The following is a 6,300-nucleotide window of genomic DNA, read 5'->3' as shown; positions in this document are numbered from 1 at the left end:
ATATGATCCCACGAGATTTTAATGACATAAATGTCCTAAATTCAATTTCTTAAACCAAAAATTAACCATACAAATATCTCAATACATTTAAAAATATTTAATACAAATAAAAATTTAATCTCACAAAATATCCAACGAATTATTAAATGATAAAATAATAATAACGAGTAAACTTATCTTTGGCTATATTCGTCCATTTATTTTTTCTTTACATTTAATGAAACACAAACTTTTAAACAATTTTGATCAAACAAGAAATAGCTCCAACTAAACGTTGTCCGCAAGAGAGTGATATTATTATTAAAAAATAATATTTGAAATTATTAAAATCAATACGTTTGACTAGCCGTAGCCGTGATTTGCGAAGGATGGCATTAAAACAGTCCGCCTGACGTCCTGCCGTTTGAATTAGACGGCGAACGACAATTCAAACTGCACGACGTCAGATCAGCATCGAATGTGAAAAAGGAAGTCACCGTGCGTGAACGAGATAATACGCGCTTTTAGCAGATGATGACAGCATATGGTATTGGAAGAACCCTAAGAGCACTCAATTTTTTACTGCACGATTGTTGAATCCGATGTCAATTTTGAAGTCAGGAACTCCAAATTGTTCAGCCGGTTAAAAAACAGGAGAATAATGAAGTAGGTACAATCATTTTTGTCAATATCTGCAACTTCTTTAATTTCTTTGAATATAAATAGTCCTGTTTGCAGCCTTTCCATGAAATTCATGTGAAAGCTGAGGAATCTGAAGGCACACATCTGTATGTTAATATGAACCTTCGGTCTGAATTTTCTTAGTCAAAGTTTGCCTTATTTTTCCACTATTTTGATTTTTGTGGAAGCAGAAGAAGGCATGATGCACACACAAAGTTTTCTTGCAGCTTTGACAGTCAAAATTGATGGATTTATTTTCTTTGACTGTCAAGATTATGGATTTTGTTTTCATGTCGAAGCTGAAGAGGCTCAATGTACACTGTTGTTTGGATGAAAATATTCGTTGATTTTCATTATCAAATTTGAAGGAATTTGTTTAGCTTTTATGCAAATTTCATCTTCGTTCTGGCTTCGTCGTGTTGAAGCCAAAGAGCCTCAAAACTTACTAAAAGCCTAAGGATTTTGTTTCGCTTCTCGCGCAGTTGTCATTTTCATGTCGAATCCCAAGAGTCCGAATGAACACGGCTGTTTGCATGAACCTTCCCCGCAATTTTCACCGTCAAACTTGAAGGAATTTGTGTTAAGTTTTGGTGCAATTTCACTGTCAAAGTTGAGGAATTCTTTGGATCTATTTTGTTGATTATGGAAAAGAATTCAAGAATTTAACGTGCTTAGTGTTTTGAAGAGCTGAATTTCATTCTTGCAAGAAACCGCTTCTATGTGAGTCGGTTTTGACGGAAATTTACAGTAGAAGTTGAATGATGTTTAATTTTTTGATTTGTTCTTTCGGTCTTGCTGTGTAATTATTGTAGATCCGAGAAGTTTCTTTTGATGCAGTCCGTTCTTTGTGGAGTCTGACCGTGACTTTAATCGGATTTTGCAGCTATTAAGTGGTGAAAGTTTCCGAAGCGGTGAAATATACGGAGAGCCTGCGGAGTTATTCTGATCGCCTTATAGATAATCTCCCTCAAACTTGACCCGTCAGATTAATAGAGAAATCGTGCACGGAATCAGCTGTTTCTTTACGTTGAACCGGCTCTGCGTCATCGTTCGAAGCCGAAGCAATTAAAATGCAGTGCACGGATCTGGATTTCCTGAATTCGCGGATATCTTCTCTGATTGGCGGAGACGAAAAAGCTTAAAGAATTGATTGCGGAGAAAATGCCCGTGAGACTGCCATCATCGCCGCAGCAAGAAGGAAACGGACAGAGGAACCGTTCTTGATCCGCGTTAACAGCTCACGCTCGCCTATGAAAGCGTAAATTTCATCAGCTCTCAGTATCCCGCAGTCAAACTTTGACATTCAATGGAATTCACAAGGTTTGCAGTTTGTTTAGTGCTGATTCTGTTGTGCAATCTTGCGGGACGCGCTTCGGCGAAAGATTCTGATATCATCAAAAATGCTTTTCATAGTGTCTCGAGATTCAATGTCTCGGACGTTTGCAAGGGCACGATCAGCTGTGACACCATCCGAGCAATTAAATTAAATTCTCGGAACCTGTCAGGAGTTGTGAACTGGGGAGTGCTCTCTAAATTAGTCCATCTGAAATCCCTCGACCTCTCAGACAATTCTTTATCCGGGCGTATAGAGGAGAACCTGTGGACGATGAGGAGCCTGACATATTTGAATTTGGCGAGAAATAGATTTGGAGGAAGCCTGAACTTTAATTGGGGCATAAATCGTCCAAGATATTCAGCGTTACAGACTGTGAATCTGTCTTTTAATCGATTCCGCACATTCGACAACACGCTGAATCTCTCCAGCTTCAAACATCTCACGGTGGTGGACTTATCCCACAACCAGATTATCGGTAACAAGGTACTTGTTGAACTGTTCAGTTTGGAAAGCCTCACCAATATTTCTCTGGCTGGAAATAATTTGCTTTCAATACCATTGTTATCAAAGAATTCAAGCAGGGTTAAATACCTAGATCTTTCCAACTGTAATCTGAACGGAACTATTTCTTCCCTGGCTGGCATTAGTTCCTTACTCTACCTCGATCTCTCTTATAATAATCTATCTGGGCCATTCTCAATTGATGCTGAAAAACTGCAGTTCCTCAACATTTCTTTCAATAACTTCTCCGGAAGAGCCAATGACGAGGACGTCAGGAAATTTGGTCCCGCAGCTTTTACTAATTCTGGACTCTGTAACAATGCACTGAAAAGCCCCTGTGCCCAAATCATGCCTCCCTCGCCTTCCCCTCTTTCCCATGATATGGTATCCCATTCTTTGAGGAAAGGAGCAATGGCAGCAATTGTGTCCGTAGCTGCAGTCACAGTGGCTGCCATGGTATTCTTCTTACTTTGCTTGTATAGAAGACGAAGAGCCCAAGCTATGAAGAAATGGGTTGTCCCAAAGCCTCCATTTATGTGGAAAACTGACAGATCCGTAACTGAATCGGGGCCATTCTCGTTCGAGACAGATTCTGGTACATGGGTTGCTGACATCAAGGATTCAACCTCGGCTTCAGTAATCATTTTTGAAAAACCTCTGCTAGACCTCACCTTCTCTGATCTCCTAGCCTTAACTTCCCATTTCAGCAAAGAATCCCAGCTGGCTGAAGGACAAAATGGTCCCGTTTATAGAGCCATATTGCCGGGAGATATCCATGTAGCTATCAAGGTATTAGAGGGAGCAAAGGATCTAAATACAGAGGAAGCTGTGTCAAAGTTAGATGCATTGGGTCGTCTGAAGCATCCAAACATTTTGCCTCTTCTGGGTTATTGCATTGCAGGGAAAGAGAAATTGTTAATCTGTGAATTTATGCAAAATGGCGACCTCCATCAATGGCTTCATGAGCTTCCTGGAATGCAGGCCAATACAGAGGACTGGAGCATGGACACGTGGGAGGAGCAGCAGACCGAAGAGGCTGCAGTTTCCGGGGAACGCATGGGATGGATTACCAGGCATAAAATATCCCTAGGAATCGCCAGAGCGCTTGCATTTCTCCACAATGGGTCATCCTCGCCGATCGTTCATGGAGGGCTGACACCGTTTAATGTGCTGTTAGATGACAATTTTGAACCCCGTGTGGCTGAATCCGGGATCAAAGACCTTTTAAAAGTCTCAGCCCGCCCGGAAATCCTAAAGTCTGTGTATGCTGCTCCTGAATCTCTGGACACTTTTAATCAAGGTGCAAAGGCCGATGTCTATAGTTTTGGGGTTGTATTATTAGAACTGGTCACGGGCAGAAGGGCTTCTGATGGTGGTTTTCCTGGTGGATTCAAAGGGAATTTGGTTGATTGGGTCCGTTCTCTCATGAAAGAAAACCATGGCGTTAGTGCACTGAACACAAGACTGTCCAATTCTGCTCCTACAACCCAAATGCTGGATGCTTTGAGAATTGGTTATCTCTGCACTGCAGAGTCACCCTCCAAGCGTCCCTCTATGCAGCAGGTGGTTGGTCTTTTGAAAGACATCCGACCAGACCCAGCTCAGATCTGATTTGCTTCATCGTTGGCAAAAGCGCCCTATAATCTAGTTACAGTATTTATTTGGCATTTAAAAGATAATTTTTGTTCCCAATTGCTGAAAAATTGCTAAAGGCTTTGGATTGGGACTATGCATTCTTTTATAGGAGATCCATCTACACAGAAGAATGTTTTTCCTTAAAGCATTGGCAGAATTAAAATCGAGTTCACGTTTCTTCAATCCAGGTATCTGTATTTATTGTAATGCTAAGGATGTGTACAAACTATGCTCTTCTTGTAAAATGAAGAATGTTCAAAAGCTATAACAGCCCAACGTTTCCGTTGATGGTTTTAGAAAAAATGATCTCGCTGCAACATAAGGTATCGTTTTTTTGGATCGAAAGCAGGGAATTTATTTAATGAATTTAGATCTCAAGGGTTCCAGTTCATTTTTATGTTTGTATATGTATGCATCTGCGGACACAAATTTTATCATAATATATACAACACGCAGTTATAAAGTGCAAGGGGCCAACGATTAAGAATCAGAAATAAGTTTTGAGATATTTGCACAAAGAGGAGCGATGTTCGATCTGGGGTTTGCAGTTTGGGTGAGGGTGAGGGTGAGCATCAACTTCTGTGTGCCATGTTTCTCTCTAAATACACTTTGTATCTGTATCATACATTGGCTGCTCTATATATGAAGGCTGGCATATATTCATTTAAGCTAGGATATGACATATATTACCTGATATATGCAGCCTTGAGCTCTGCAACTTCAGCTACATTTCAAATTTAAATGAATATATGTAACCTTATTCTCAGGTGAGAATGTTGATTGTTTGTTTCATGGTTGCATTTGCTAGTTTGAGCTAGTTACAAAATGTTAAGTCTATATTGTTTCTTTATTTGATTTTGCGCTAACCTTACAATTCCAGCGGAAAAAACAAAACCGAGGTACCTAACAATTAGCTTTACATTTCCGTCCTCATATCGAAGATATGAATACTGTTCATGGGACCAGACGGGATTGTTTCCTGCCAAAATAAGAGGCGGTGATACCTGACAATTACATTTTATGTCGTCGCAGTAAACGAATCAACCCAATCCATCGGGCCATATAGGAATGTTTCCAGCGGCAAAATCAAGGGACCGAGATGCCCCATATTAAAAGAATAAACACTCTCCATCGGCCCAATGCATTAAGTGCCATTTATTTTCGGCTTGGGAGCAATGAAATGTAGTTTCAAATATTCCTGTAGTCTTTTAAAACAAAAAGAGCTAGAAATTGGTTAAATTCAATTGTGTACGCTTTTTTTTTTTGTCGGAATGGGGTCTACCTACAGCGGAGTTCCGACAATATTTTGGGTTTTACAGCGAATTTGAATAAATTTGGGAAAAAGATCATGGTTATCGCCATCAAACTAGGTTATTTGAATTTAAGGTTATGGTCAAACTAGGTTATTTGAATTTGAGGTTATAGGGTTTTTGATAGCGGTAAATTCATTTGTAACTTCAAAATTACTATTAAAACACTACAAACCTCAGATTTTGTAGCCCAAAAACAACAATCGAATTCCGCAAAAAAATATTTTCCAGGAGACTTGGTAGACAATTGGGCGTTATTAATATAACTGGACGTTGAGCTCCATGTTCCAAAAGTGGTCTGACGTGGGCGTTATTAATATAACAAAAAAATATTTTCCAGGAGACTTGGTAGACAATTGGGCGTTATTAATATAACTGGGCGTTGAGCTACATGTTCCAAAAGTGGTCTGAGGTGGGCGTTATTAATATAACAAAAAAATATTTTCCAGGAGACTTGGTAGACAAGTGGGCGTTATTAATATAACCGGGCGTTGAGCTCCATGTTCCAAAAGTGGTCTGAGGTGCGCGTTATTAATATAACTGTAAATCGTTATCTTTATTGACCTTTGGAGTTTTGTAGGGAATGGAAGTGTCTAAGGTTGATGAATGGATTGGATTGTTAAAAGTGGTTGGAATTTAGGTAAAAAATTAAAAAAATCTTGTACTAAAAAAGTTTGATCATATTTTTTTAGTTTGATCATATTTTTTTAATTGTGGAAATTATCTCGACATCATAAAAAAACACATTAAAGTTTTATAGTTTTTTTTTTCAGAGGGGAAATCCCAATGAAAAAGCTTTATATTACATCATGATACAATTATATTACAATGTGATACAATACTCGTACATATGTTGTG

General features: G+C 39.1%; 1 pseudogene across 4 annotated transcripts; it reads left to right on the top strand.

Moving 5' to 3' along the window:
- Window positions 1-495: 495 nt before the first annotated feature.
- LOC149138696 (calmodulin-binding receptor kinase CaMRLK pseudogene) lies at window positions 496-4,861 on the top strand (annotated as a pseudogene). 4 transcript variants are annotated; one of them, XR_016264511.1, is made up of 3 exons: window positions 656-767; window positions 1,143-1,380; window positions 1,544-4,861. The product of XR_016264511.1 is annotated as a calmodulin-binding receptor kinase CaMRLK pseudogene, transcript variant X1 (transcript). The 4 variants fall into 4 exon arrangements; XR_016264513.1 differs by lacking the exons at window positions 656-767; window positions 1,143-1,380 and adding an exon at window positions 496-645; XR_016264514.1 differs by lacking the exons at window positions 656-767; window positions 1,143-1,380 and adding an exon at window positions 537-649.
- The last annotated feature ends 1,439 nt before the right edge of the window (window positions 4,862-6,300 follow it).

The sequence above is a fragment of the Pinus tabuliformis genome, chromosome X, assembly GCF_031772625.1.
Source record: "Pinus tabuliformis cultivar Carrire ecotype Pingquan chromosome X, CPIR1, whole genome shotgun sequence".
Taxonomy (NCBI): domain Eukaryota; kingdom Viridiplantae; phylum Streptophyta; class Pinopsida; order Pinales; family Pinaceae; genus Pinus; species Pinus tabuliformis.
The sequence above is the reverse complement of the archived record's forward strand: the minus strand, read 5'-3'. Positions and strand labels throughout refer to the sequence as shown.